The sequence below is a fragment of the Cyanistes caeruleus genome, chromosome 10 (genome assembly GCF_971803275.1).
Source record: "Cyanistes caeruleus chromosome 10, bCyaCae1.hap1.1, whole genome shotgun sequence".
In the NCBI taxonomy this organism is placed as follows: Eukaryota; Metazoa; Chordata; class Aves; order Passeriformes; family Paridae; genus Cyanistes; species Cyanistes caeruleus.
In genome coordinates, this window is record NC_141710.1 from 23,073,427 (window position 1) to 23,087,876 (window position 14,450).

At 41.7% G+C, this 14,450-nt stretch overlaps 2 long non-coding RNA genes across 2 annotated transcripts in view; both read right to left on the reverse strand.

Moving 5' to 3' along the window:
* The window catches only part of LOC111933201 (uncharacterized), a 36,111-nt gene extending 27,789 nt beyond the window's left edge, over nucleotides 1–8,322 (reverse strand). Inside the window, exons 1-6 of the long non-coding RNA XR_015274332.1 lie at nucleotides 8,113–8,322; nucleotides 7,183–7,342; nucleotides 5,387–5,490; nucleotides 5,073–5,219; nucleotides 2,594–2,663; nucleotides 1,179–1,402 (exon numbers count right to left, since the gene is read on the reverse strand). This is a non-coding gene — a long non-coding RNA (uncharacterized LOC111933201). The remainder of the gene's footprint in view (nucleotides 1–1,178; nucleotides 1,403–2,593; nucleotides 2,664–5,072; nucleotides 5,220–5,386; nucleotides 5,491–7,182; nucleotides 7,343–8,112) is intronic.
* A 996-nt stretch (nucleotides 8,323–9,318) lies between these two features.
* Nucleotides 9,319–14,450, reverse strand: part of LOC147651380 (uncharacterized) — a 54,378-nt gene continuing 49,246 nt past the window's right edge. The window contains exons 9-10 of the long non-coding RNA XR_015274335.1: nucleotides 11,838–11,913; nucleotides 9,319–10,522 (exon numbers count right to left, since the gene is read on the reverse strand). This is a non-coding gene — a long non-coding RNA (uncharacterized LOC147651380). The remainder of the gene's footprint in view (nucleotides 10,523–11,837; nucleotides 11,914–14,450) is intronic.

Here is a 14,450-nt window from a genome sequence, read left to right on the forward strand (position 1 = left end):
GAAACTTCTATTTCCTAACAGACAGATACAATAAACTTTGAAATAACAAATTGGTCAAAACACCAGAAATAAACTACAGAGAACAGCTCCTGCCCTGGCAGGAGATGAACTTATAGCAGAATAGCTTTTATCCATCTCCGACTTTAGATTGCACCAATAGAAGGAGAAGAGGGTATGGATATCAAAGGAAATTGCTTTAGGGAATTCAGGCTCACTCTATCCTCAGGGATGTGGTTATGAAATTAAAAACACCTCCTCGAGCTGCCATAATGGCAAAATGAAAGAGGAGTTCCTATTTGGGAGATAATGTTTGTGTGTGGGGGGAAGACAATAACAGAAGAAAGTCAGATTTTCCCAGCTAGAGATGCCTTTGGTGTGACTGGGCCAGCAGGAACCTGGGACAAGCAAGAAATCTTTGTCTAAGGATTAATTTAAGGATTAATGCCACCTTTCAGCAGCACAGAGCTCCCATCAGTTGGAAACCTGGAGAGGGATTTCTTGAAAGGTGGCTTTACCCTCAGTCCCAGTGGCTTCAGAAAAAAAATTGAAGCTTCTTAAAAGAGAAGGATCCTCTCTAAGTGCCACTGTGTCCATTTATCCATTATTTCTGTTGAAGGGTTGTCACTGGAATATAGGGATATTTATTTTATACAGAAAATCAAAACAAGGAGACTTCTAAGGGGTTACATGGGGGAGAAAATAGGAGTTTGGTTTTTCTGAGGGGAAAAGCAGGGTTAAAGTGCATCCTAAAATATGCTGGTGTTTGGAGAAATGCAGGAGATCTCTGAGGAGATTTCTGAACATCTTTGGGGTGTTCTGTTTTCACTCTCTGCCTCAGAGTTAGTTTGTACACCCTGGGGACAGATCTTAGTCAGGGAGAACACGAATTTTTCCAGATTTCCAATGAAGTCTCACAGCACCAACACCTTTGAAACAACAGCCAGGTCTCCTGGCTGTGTCAACACATTTTTCCATGTCTGTGTTCCAGAGGAAACAGATCCTGAAGTGGCAGAACAGCAGGAACAACCTTTCCTGCAAAATGGAAAACCAAGACAAATATTGTTTTCCCTCATCATCCCCCGATTGTAGGGAGCAGACCTCCCACAGAGGTGGTGCAGACAGCAGGAGCTTCAAACAGAATTTCCCAAAGCCAGAAACCTCAAAGTTAAAGAACTCACCAGAGAGGAAATGTATTTTTAGCACTTTACAGATGGATCATTTCATTTAGAATATCCCCTTCTGAAACATCGCTGAGATTTCTCCGAAGAAGTGAAGTCACTTGGGCATCCAGGGAATGTCACATCAATAAAACAAGTCATGCCTCTCCTGCAACTTTTATGACTACAACCATCTCCTTTCCCCTTCTTCTTTATTCCTTTCTGCTCCTCCAGCAACCTCAACTCTGTAATTGTTTAAGGAAGAAGGAAAAAATGAAGATTATTGAGGTCTGAGCTCCACAAAGTGTTTCTCCTTCTCCTGCTGCCCCAATATTCCTGTAATGGGATCTTCACTCCTCAGAATATTCTTTGGATGAAATGTAAGGGTCAATTGTGCCAACTTTCCAGACTTCTATCCAAAAGAGGGCAAGGACTGGTGGGGTATTGGGAAGGAATTCCTGTCCGGGAGGGTGGGCAGGCTCTGGCACAGGGAGAAGCTGGGGCTGCCCCTGGATCCCCAGAAGTGTCCAAATCCAGGCTGGACAGGGCTGGGAGCAGCCTGGGACAGTGGGAGGTGTCCCTGCCATCCCAACTGGATGGTTTTAATGTCCTCTCCAACCCAAACCCTTCCATGACCTTGCTGAGACCCCGTATGTTTGGGATCAGTCTCTCACCAGATCCCATCTCACCACTCCCCATTTCAGTCCCTCAGTTCCCTTTCCCACACACGTTGTTCCCCACTGGAATGAGGGACAGGATAAAAGTCACAGAGCTGGTGTGGGGTTTGGGGGCTCCTGCCAAGAGCTGAGAGCTGCTCCAGGACCACAAACCCATCCCACACCCCCACCTGAGCAGGGTCACCTCACAATGACAGCAGACCTGCTGAGAGCCCCGGCCTTCAGGTGATTTATTTGGGTTTAGACCCTCTTATGCAGATCCAGAACCAATTTTTAAGCTCAGAACTCAGTATCTCCCGACACTCAATTTCCTGTTTTCCAAGCCCACAAGGATGAAATCTGCAGCTCATATTCCAGGTGCTCGTTCTGTGACCCAGTTTGGTGAGCTTGACACATCCCCAAATCGAACCCAAGGCTGAAACCCGACGCCTTTTTCCATCCTGTTGCCTGTGAAGCTGAACTTTTCCATTAACATAATCCCGAATGGAAATCCCATATTTTAAGGTGATGTACATTTATATAAATAGGGGAAAATTCAAAGCAAATTTGTTCAGCACGTTAAAATCCTGCTTTGAGCAGTCAGAGGTAATCAGTTTGTCATTCCACAAAAAGCCAATGTGCCTGGAATGAAGCAGCTATTCCATCCCTTTCTTTTCCCATATAAAAAACCATTCTGGGATCATGCATGAAGGCTCCTGGTATAAGTGACAGGATTCTTCTAAGCATTACATGGCACTTCAAGAAGCATTAAACTCTTACCCTCCCATTTTTAGTTCTTGCATGTTTCATCAAAATCCTGATTTAGAGTGAAGCAGTGAAAAACAGGGTTCTGACAAAAGAAAGTTTTCAAAAATAGGTGGTGAAAAACTCAAAGTATGAGATATAAACCACAAAAACTGTGAAATGATGATTGTATTTTAAAAATATGGAGCAATGAGGCAGTAATTTACAATTAAATACCACACTTAGCATGCTGGGTGTTCAGAATACAACTCAATAACATCATTCATTAATAACTCAATAATACAATAACCAATATTCTAGGGAAATTAATGTTAATATTTAGCCTGTTTATTAATGGCTAAAAATTGAAGCTGCTATAAATTTGCACTGGGGTAGTCAGTAATGATGCATTACTTTTATTATTTCTCATCTTAAAATTAATTTTTTTTTAATGTGTGTGCATTGTACCTGAAGTTCCCAGCATTACAATTTTGTCCTCAAATGTATGGATAGAAATTTCTGGCAAAATAAACCAAAGTAAACAAATAGCCAAGGAAAGCCACCAATCTTTGCTGTGTTCTGAATTCACGCTCTGGACTGATTTGTTTCAGGAAGAAATTATTTCCAGGGCTGTTCATTATTTCCATGTGAACCAATTATTCAAAATATTTCTGTTTCTGCTCCCACCTCACAAAGCCTCACCGGACCCAAATTTGTGATGAAATTCCCCAAACGTCCTTTGGAAAGCACTTTCTTAAAGGGTTTAAATTTCTGTGCCTGTTCTGTATCCTCACAACTGACAAAAAGAGATTTTACTCATGGCTGGAATCTTTCCAGGGCTGTTTTACAGCACAGAATGGGAATCACTGAGGTCGGAAAAGCCCTCTAAGATCATCAAGTGAACCAGAACTGCCAAGGCCACCACTAACCCACGACCCCAAGAGCCACATTTCCACAGCTTTTAAATCCCTCCAGGGATGGGGACTCCATCCCTGCCCTGGGCAGCTGTGCCAGGGCTTGAGAATTTTCCCTGAAAATATTCCTGCAGGAATTTTCCCTGAAATTCAGCCTAAACCTCTCCACGTGGGAATCGTTGCTTCCACAGCTTGTGGCAGCTGTGATATTTGTGGAGTTTGGTGTGGAATCTGTGTTTTGGTCTGAGAGGAGCAACTGTTGAGTTTTGCAGTCATTTCCCAGCCCTGTTTCTCCGTGTGGATGTTTCACATCCCATTTCCTGCAGCTCTCCCTGCCCACTCCCATCCAACTGCAAACACATTGACTCATCCCAGCTGAGGGTTGAGAGAAATCCTATAAAAGATCCCACTGATGTAAAGGCTGCAACTGGGAGAAAATTCACACCCAGAAAAGACTTTTCCGACCATGGAATAAAAATTATTTGAAAGGTACAATTACACTCTCATTAATACTGAAATTACTCCTGAAGCAAACAAAGTTTTCCTAATCTAGTTTAGGTCTGTTGGAGAGTAAAGGACATTTTGAGGGGCAAGGAAGGGATAATCTGGATTTAGTTTTTCTACACCTGATGTTTTCATCTTTGCTAAATTATGAGCTTCTCATGGTTTATTCTGATTTTCCCGTAGATTTTGGAGATGAATTGTCCTCCTAAACTCCTGAAAGGTGCGGTGGGAATGAAAAGCACAGGTGAAGAACTGAAGGAAATATTCCATGGCACCAGCAAAGGGATCCACTGCAAATTTCAAGACAGCCTTTGTGTCCATTTAACAAATGGGAATTTGGGGAAAACCTCCTCTTTGAAGCAGGGTGATCACCTCTCCTCCCGTCCCTTGTCTGCATCGGATTAGGGACTGCCACAAACAATTTTGTACAAAAAAAAATAGTTTGAGTTTTACACCCTGGGAACCTTGGAATAGAAAGGATCCAAGTGCTCATTCCCTGAGTTATCCCTGCTTTGAGTTTGCTCCAGGTCACCTCTTGCCCTTCAGCTGAGACATGTGAAAATCAGGCACGAGGCTGCCCTGCCACACTTCCTCCAGCTCCTGGGAATTAAAACCTTTCTTTTTGCCTTGTTGCTTTTACATTTTGTGCAGCTGTAATTTTTTTTTTCCTTAGGCAGGGACTGAAATGGAACCTGAAAGCAGAATTTTTGGCCTCTAGATTGATTCATTCCATCCAAACATAAAAACCACGGGCTGCAGATAACAAGGGAAATACCTGCATCACCAAAATGAGAAGTTTTTCCACAGTATGAGATTCTGGGTGCAAAATGCTCAAAGTGGAGTAAATCCTAAATTGAGTTTAGTACAGAGACATTAAGCTCAATAAAAGCTGCCAACAAGAGCTCTTTTTCCATTATTGTGTTGTGTCCTGAAATTACATGAAATGAATTAATACAAGGATATCAAGAATTACAATTTAAAAGATAATATCAACCAAAAGTCTGGCTTCTTTTGCTTGATCCAAAATGAAATTGGAAGAGCTGGTTGTAAAGATTAACACAATCAATTATTTCAGCCACTAGGAACGAAACCCTTACCTTTGCTTTCAATCTAAGCTTCTTCCTGCCCCAATCCTCTCTCCTCCAGTCTTTTCTTGAGGATTTTCCAGATGAAAGGGGTTTTCATGGATATTCAGTTATTCCCAGAGCCAGGTCCTGTGGGACAGAGGCCTCGTGGTGCCAGGACTGAGCAGAACAAAGGAAAATGGAACAAAAGAACACAAAATTTGGGATGGTGGCTGAGACAGCACATGCAGGGAAGAGAAAGCTTCCAAGGAACTTTTTTAGGTGTAAGCGGGGATCACAGCAACCTGCAAACATAAAGCAATAAACAGAAGAGGAAACCAAAGGACCTCGTTTGATATATGGCAGCTCCTGTTTTCTCACAGCACAACAATTTCTTGCCTCTTTCTGAAAAATGGCTCCAAAGAGGGGAAAAATCCATGCAATTACTGTCCTGAAAAGAGAAATGTATTTGTTTTAACACAAGTTTCTCAGAGTTCCCAACCATTGCCCTCAGTCAGAGCACACTCACTGACCTACAAGTGATTCCCTTGCCTTGGCCATGGCACCTTGAGCTCGCCCTGCAGTGCAGCAGCTCCACCTCCCTGCCAGTGCCACCCCCAGGAAAGCCACATCTACCCTTTATCTGACATCTCTGCAAGCAGCTGGGCTGAACCCCCACATTTTCCACAGGTTTCTGCAGCAGAAATCCCAATTTCCATGAGCCCGTTCAAATTCCGCTTTCACGGCCTTGGTTCCCATCAAGCCCATGCGATTATTCCACTGCAAGAGCCTTGCCCTTTCCCACTCCTCGCCTCCCTTCTGCATAGAGGGAAGCAGTTAGAATCCCATCTTTACATTTTTATTGCCACAAACACTTTTTCCTTTGCTGAGCGTGTCATTCCAGCACTTCCAGCTCCCTGCAGTTGGCCACATCCATCTTTTTCAATAAGGGCATCCAATAATTTGTACAGGGCATGGCTCCTGTACAAATAACCAAGCACAGCTCCAAAGATAATGATGTTTTCCTCCTGCCATTTCTCACCTGGCATGAAGGTGAGCATGTAAACCAGATGTTTCGGGTAAAAAAAAGCAGATTCCTAAACTCATGACCCAGCAAAAGCCTCTTCTGGGTGTCTCAGGAGCTGGAGGAGCATCCTGCATGATTTATAGCAGCAGGTACAGCACAAAAAACAAAGCACTGGGCAAGAAAACAGGGTAGTGCTCATTTAACATTATTATTATTTATTAATACCTAGGTAAGATTCACAAGTGTTTCTCCAGCTACTCAAAATAATAACTCTAACTGCTCCATTTTTATTTTTAATTCAGGCATGCATTATAATTCAGTTTGGTTTGGGGAATCAAGGAGGGGAGAAGGCAAACAGATAAACAGGCATTTTTAATGTGTAATTTATGCCAAGACATCGGGCAGAGCAGTAGATCTGCTGCTCCCAGACAATGACTGATCCTTGCTGTAAGAATGGAGGGAAAATGCTGGGAAATGCTTGTTTATCCCTCCCTCATCTGCAAGTCAGATCAAAGCATCAGCTGTTTAGAGCAGTTGATTTCACCAAAGGAATGATCTCTGGTGTTCCCGAGCCTGCTGAAATAGATGGGATTTTTACATGGGAGTGTTTAAGAGAACACATTTCAGTGCAAGGAAAAACACTCTCTGTTAAAGGATAGGAGTAATCTCTTCCAGAGTGCCCCGGGATCAGAAGGGAAAGGATTCAAATCCTGCCAGTCCTCTCTTTTCCCACAGAGGAAAACAGGGAGGCATCTTGTCAGGGACAGCGAGTCCAACACGAGCCCTGAGGGCTCTGATTTGTGCTTGGCCAATTATTTATTTCCTTTTTTTTTTCCCCCCCAAGCACAGTTGTGTCTCTTGTTTAGACCACTTAGAAAATTTTATTCTATTTTTTCAGAGCACTTTAAAGAATGGAAGAAATTTTCAGCAATAAAATTAAATTGAATTTGGGATTTGAAGAGTTTATCATTTCAGGTCTTAATCACATGTGAATAACTTGCATTTTACATAAATAACTTGCATTTTACATAAATAACTTATATTTTAAATCACTGGAGATCACCAGGTGAGAAACCAGTTTGGAGGTTAAAAGTTTTAAGAAATTGTGGTGCTCACCATCCAATGTGTCCAGGAGAGTTCATGGATTTACAGGAGCTAAAGCCAAAGTTGGTCCTGAAGGATAATTTTTTATGATTGTCATAATTTACCTACAGAATAGTTTTTTGAAGATTAAAAAAATATGTACAATCTAAAGGGAGATGGCCACAAAGGAAACCTGTGGAAATAGCAATAGATGCAATTTAAAATCATAAAGAAATATTATTTGTACTTCCTAGGAAAAACAACTGCACCCCAGCAGCAGATAGAACCCAATTTACAGAGAAACTTTAAAGAAGTTTCTAAAGAAAAACAAAAAGTGATAAGCAGCTCTTACTTAATAAAAATCTGAGTCTGGCATGATGGAGGGAAGGCAAAGGATTTATTTGGTGGTGGTGCCAGAGGACAGGCAGAGGTTGCCATTGATTTCCTCCTCCTCACCCATTACAGAAATTGCACCTCTAGGTAGAGCCTGTCCATCCTGATCTCCACTGGTGATTGAAGGGGATTCTGAAAGGCTCAATAAACCTTGATCTAATTCTCATGACGTGCTCTAACACTCACAAAGATCCAGTTCTTGCCTGCAACGTCAAACCCACCAAGGAGAAGTGACCTCAATGTTGTGCAGACCAGGATGTGGATATTTTTTTTTTTTTAAATTTCAGAAAATAATCAGAGTGTCAAACATCAAAAGGGCGCCTTGATGGAAGGGAGGGGAGGAATAATTTTTGCCCATCATTTTAATACTTTTTTTTTTTTTTTTTTGCCTGAAAGTTAACTGTATTCAAAGCACTTATATTCTTTTAGGGCTTCAGGACAGTTCTGCCCACAGCAGACAAGAAATGTACCTTAATTTTCAAGAAACACAAGGCTACATAGGAGATTGTATCCCTTGTTTTCTGGAATGATGTCTCAATTCCAGAAGAGATCCAGCCCTGCACAGCTTACCTAATATTCCAAAAACTCTGTCTCTTATTCTCTAATTTCTTATTTTATCCAAATGGGGCAGGGAACAGCTTCCCAATAATTAAAGCTTTGAGGCTTTAAGTTCTGTTTTCCACCCTTCAGAGAAGATGAAGTGTTGCCTCACTTCTCTGGCTCCAGAAAAGGGATGATGAGCTGAATCCAAACATCTTTTATCAGCTGAAGTCCTGGCAGCTGCAACAACAAAGGTTATTTAGGAGCATCTGACAGTAACAAGGTGGGACAATAAAATTCAGCCTTTTGTCAGGTGTCTCCTGCCACAGACAGGATGAATGACTGACACGTGAAAGGGTCAAAACGCTTCTTTTTATGCAGCTAAATGTTTGCCTTCACCCTTTAGGCTCCTCTCCCTCAGCCTGCTGATGTCCCAGATGTGAGTGACAAGGCCTCAGAGTCCCTGGTTTCCTGTCATGTTCTGAGGGCTACAGGAATACAATGAGTAATCCATATTTTAAAGGAGCATTTCAAAGACAGTGTGCACGGAACTGGAAAATCCAGTGGAGAGGTTTATGCCGTCCTCTGGTTCTGCTGCCTTGTGCCTGGCTGTATTTATAGCAATTTCCAAGAGTTTATGAAGCCAGAGAGCACAAAACCAAACAAATTGCATTCAGGGCATCAGTTTTCATCATTCCCAAGCCCCCCTGAAAGCCCAGACAGATTTGTTCCCGAGTTCAGGAGCATCACACGCTGCTAAATATAACTCAGGGAGTTGATTTAGCTGGGAGGAGACACCACAATGAAATTTCTTCCACAATTTTACATCCCTCCCAAAACAGGGAATGTCTTTGAACTCAGAGTTTCAGTGGAATAAATCAGATCAACCCCTTTGGAAAGGCAGCTCAAGAGCAAAGACTCTCAATTTTTTTATGTCGTGGATATCTTAGAGATTGGATGGGCAAGGGGGCAGCTGAAACCAGACCTGTCAATATTTCTTTGTTTATATTAAGTTTCCAAATCCTCCAAGGTGACAAAAGACTTAGATTTGCTCCATTACACAATAGAAACCTTCTAATTCCATCCCCACACTCCAGGTGGAGTCATATTCCCAAGGAATCTTCTGGGATACAGGACAATACCACCCAAATTTTCAATGCATTGATTGAAAGTCCTTGGAATTTGGTTGGCAAAAAAATAGGAGACCAGAGGCCATGGAGAAAATCAGTGGCAGAATTTTGAGTGAATACCCATTTCCTTTCCCTTATTCTAAAATCAGGTGATTCTGAAAAAAGAAGCAAAGCCACCAAGAGAAAACTCCACGTAACAATTAAGTTTTTTAACAGCTGCTCCCTTTGGAAAAAACACCAGGAATGTGCAAAACAACCCAAAATTTTACCAAAATTAACGAGTATTCACCCAACCCGGTCAAAATTACAACAAAATGATCTGAACAGAAGCTGTCATTGAGAAACAAATCACACCCAGTGTATGAAATGTAGCTTTCTCTGATGCTGACAGATAAACTTTGGGGTTTGAAACACTTCTAAGTCTACTTTTATAAAGAGCACAGTGGCATTTTCCATATTTGCTTTACCAAGTCTCTAGGGAGGGCTCAGGATGAAGCATAAAAACTCTGAGAAGAGACTGAAAATAGCTGCTGAAGGCACTGTCAGATCTCAGCTTGCTGTGTCTCAGCAAAGCATTTTTCACTTGAAAACTGATTTCTGTCAAGGGCTGATCTTAAACAGCGATGTTCAACCCCAACCACTCCAAGAAATGGCTTTGGAAAAAGCCAATTTTTAAATGCAGTGTGAGAAATTACACTTCTGAAAGGGCAGAAAATACCCAGGACTTATTGATTGTTAAATCCGGAAGCCAGGTAAGAAAAACCACACAGAATTGTCCACAGAGCTGTTAGGGAGCCTTCAGAAACCATGGAATCTCCTTTTCCATTATTGCCAGCTCACCAGAGGAGCAATCCCACCACAGCATCAATTCCCATCCCTGGATTAAAGAGCAGGAATAGATGGAACAGCTCAAGAAACGTGATCCCTTTGCTTTCTCATCAAAATAAACTTCTTTTTTTAAAAAAATATAATAAATTGGGGGAAAAAAATACCCACTCCTGCATCAGATATACCCGTGTGACCTCATGGAGAAGCTTGATCCAATGGGAATCTCTCCCAGATGTTCCTTAAGAGAGTTTGGATTAAATATCAGGAAGAATTTCTCCACCAGAAGGTTGCTCAGGCATTGGAGCAGGTGGAATGCCCATCCCTGGAATGGTTCAGGCTGTGGCTCTTGGGGACAGCCTTTGGTGCTGAACTGAGCCAGAGGTTGGGTTGGTTTTAGGGCATTTTTCCAACCTTTCATGACTTGTATTCCAAAAAAATCCCGCTGCAGGTGGAAATCACGGGTCAGGATGTTGAGGCGGCTCCTGGAAGGGATGGATGAGATGAGAAAATGAGGAAAAAGGAGCCCTTTCCTGACTCTTTGTGATCCCAAGAATATTTGCTGCTTCAAGATTCGAGGGTGGTTTTTTGCCACTGGGATTCCAAATCTGTTCCCAACCTAAATCTGGGAAATTTCCCACAGGGACATCCTGGAATCGATTCTACTTTTGCTGATTCCTAAAATATGCAACACAACAAATAGGAGAAACTTCCCTTCTTTGTACCACAGACACCACTAAAATCAATTTTTGTGTGGTTGTTTCAGATTTCAACAGCTCCTCTCACGGATTCCCAAATTCCCACATAATAATTGAGGTAATATTTCCTTCCTCTAATTTTAAGCCTCTTAATCCTTTGTTTGTTTTCTCCAGGCAGCACTAAAATTGGCAAAAATCCTTGTTTGGTTTTGCACCCAGCAATGTCAAATAATTTTTTTCCTTTCCAAATCCATTATGTCTTTGCTTACCTTAATAATTCTGCCTGTTTTAACTTGGATTTTCCTACCATTTCAAGTAATTCCTGTAGATCAAGCCAACAACTTTTCCTGTTCAGCCAAGAAAACCTGAATTAATTTCTAAAATCTGCCTCTTATTATTTTTGCCCCTGAATAATTTTATAAAATCTGCCTCTTTTTGCTCCGAAATTTTACAAAAATCTCTCTCTTTTTGCTCCTAAATCTTATAAAATCTGCTCTCTTTTTTTGCTTCTATTGTTTAGCAGTTAACTCATTAAAAACCCATTTCAACCCAGTCACCCTGGAAAAAACCTGGAGGCTGAGAAACTTTCACCATGCAGAAAAATGATCCCTTCATCCCAAACTTGTTCTGTCTTTGAGCAGTTTTGGAATCAATAATGTTCTTTAACCACCTCTGACACTCTGCAGTGCACAACTGAAAAGCTTGGCTGAATACAACAAATAAATGAGGCAGAACAAAAAGAAAAACAGATTTTTCAAGTGTTCTAAGCAGGCTTTTGTTGCAGAAAAAACATTCAAAAAATTATGGGTTTTGTTTTTTATAATCAACCCAAATGGATATTGAAGGAGAGTTGAATAATGTATTAATATTTTCTGTGAATAATTTGAAATAAATGGCTTTTAATGTGAAAAATACAAAATATTGCTTGGATTTATTTGGTTGTGGTGGTGATTTTCTACTTTCATTCATTTTTTTGTTGTTTTTGGATTTTTTCAGGTGTTCCAATATTTATATTTTTTAACCTTTCCTTCATTGTCTTTAATGAAAAAGACATTAATTAGCTGTCCAGGTCAAGGTTTAATTGACTTAAATATGGCTCTACCTCAGTTCTCTGTGGCTGACATCACATTTCTCAAGAATATTCCACGTTTACCTTGAGGTGGCTTGAAAACTTGGAGCTGAAAATGAAGAAATGCAGGGAAAAGCACTGTACAAAAATATGTAATCCTGATCTGGTGAATGGTGCAGAGTCCCTGTTCCAAATTGAAAATAATTAGAATAATGAGAGTAGAAGGATAATAAAATAATAATGAAAAATAGAGAGAAGTATTCATTAAATTTAATATAATAATGAGAATAATATTAATAATTTTTAAAACAACAGCATTGGGTCCAAATTAACCCCATTTTCCCTGGTCTTCTGTGGTACTTCCCAAGGTTGGAACCTCAAAACCTGTAGGAAAAACTGGAACAGTTTAAAACCAGCCAAAAACTGCCATTTAGGATATAAGAGTCCCTGTAATTTATTCAGCCATGGCAAGTACCCATAAAATAAACATGAAATGGAGGAGAAGACAATTTTCCTGCTATTTCTCCATGGATTTTTGTGGCTTTTTCAACTTTCAGTGTTTTAAAAGAGGCATTTTCCCATCTCAGAGTAGCCAGAAGTTTGGATAAATCCCTTCCCTTTGCTCCTTCTAAGACTGAGCTTAATTATCTCTTGAAACACAGGTCAGAGTTTGGGGTGAAAATCTGAAATATCCTGTGAAAACTTACATGCTGCGATTAGAAAGTGCTTCTGAAATTGGGATTTTCACGGAGAATCCTTTCCTCTGAGCCAGCAGATGCTGGGAGTCCTCAAGAGCAGAATTTGATGAAGAAAAGCAGCTTAATTGAAAAGCTGCCTTTGCAAAACGAGCATCACTTCCCAGGCCATGGATATTGCCAAAAGCTTCCAGAGGTAAAATAAAAAACCAGGCTGGAGGCAAACAAAACTCTCTATATTATTTTACTTAATAGTTGTAAGGTTTTTTACCACATTCCTCACACAGAGGCAAGTGAAATTACTTTCCAGAAGAGAGAAAGGAGTTTACAGCACAATAAAACCAGATTAAAAAAGCTAAATAGCAGCTGCAAAAAGAAGTTTAACACAGGCACGCACACTCACAAATCCAAACTGGACAGACAAGGCAAAGCCTTGCAGGGATATTATGGGGTAAATTCAGCACTTCTGTGCCACAGATCTAACCCTATAAATCTTGTTTTAATAGAATGAGTATTTATGGACCAAACTTTTACCCATTCCCTGAACGTCAGAACACGCAGCGCTTGCACAGAGGTTTAAGGCTAAATTCCCTTCTCACCTGGATTGATGTATAAACTTTTTTTTTTATGGGAGAGCAGCAGCAGCCAGGCTTTCCTGCTCTTGGAAAAGGAGGAGAGGAAGAACTGCTGAGATAAGGCAAATGACAGATAGATAAAAGTCCAGTGCTGAGCTGCTGGCTGACAAACACAAGGTGTGTGGGTTACCACAATCTCAGCGCCAGAACGGGCTAAAATATCCAGCAGAAAGTTGTTATCGGGTGGAATATGACAAAACTGGTGAAACTTGGGAATTGGGGGATAATCAGGAAGGAATAGCAAAGCCACGTGCTGGAGGAAGCTTCTGTATCTGAGTGTGGGTTTGCTGATAAAATAGGAAATATCTGGATATCCAGATCAGCGTCAGAGGCCTCATGGAGTAACTCAGAGTTTTATCAGGAGCGTGGAAGGCGCCGTGTGGGGGAAAGATCCGACACGGATACAGGCACTGAGCAACCAGGAGGATACTGGGAATTACTGGGGAGTCCTGCAGCAGAAATTCAAGTTACAATTATACTTGAGGAAAACTTTCTCATCCTGCTACGCCATCCTCATTCCCATCTCTGGACAGGATTCCCCCTGCACTCTCTTCCCTCAGGAAAAGCCCCAGGAGAGCTCTCTTGAGGGTCTCTCCCCTCCCAGTCATGACCCCTGGCTGAAGATCACATCAATCCCAACATTTTTTAGGGCAATCCCCACCGTTTTTTAGTGCAATTCCCAACATTCATGAGCCCCAAAATACGAATTTCTGCAGGTGAGGGAGATCACTGGTGCAGAGCAGCCGTTTCCCAGCTCATTTCCAGCTCCCTGCTCTGCTGCTCTAATTAGCAGACACGTCCACGCCTCATTTCAGCCTTCATGCTACGCTTGTTCTTCAAGAGATCCTAAAGCATATGCTCAGCTGCACATTATGGATTGAAACAAGAGCTGGAGGCATTCCAAAACCCAGGCCTGACCAAGTTGTCTGGGGGGAAAAAGTCACTGCATGTGAAGCTACAAAGATAATTAAGTGCAGTGCCAAGTGGAGAAGTTCCTTCCCCACGAGCTGCAGCTCAGCCACGATCTGCGAGAGGACGCTGGCACCTCCCTGAAACCATGGAGAGAATCAGCTCCAATGGGCAAAAATCATCCCAGGAATTGTTGGGATTTGTGTTGGTGGTGTCAAAGGAAGGCACACCCGATAGATGTGGGGTGAAACCATTCTCATCTCCTCAGAAATGGGAAGTGTTTTTCTCGGGTTTCATGTCACTGTTGATGCCTGATCTGTGTAAATCTTCCCAGGTTATTCCCATTTCCCAGCTCTCAGGCACAGGGTGGGGTTTTTGGGGTGTCCTGTGCAGGGCCAGAACCTGGT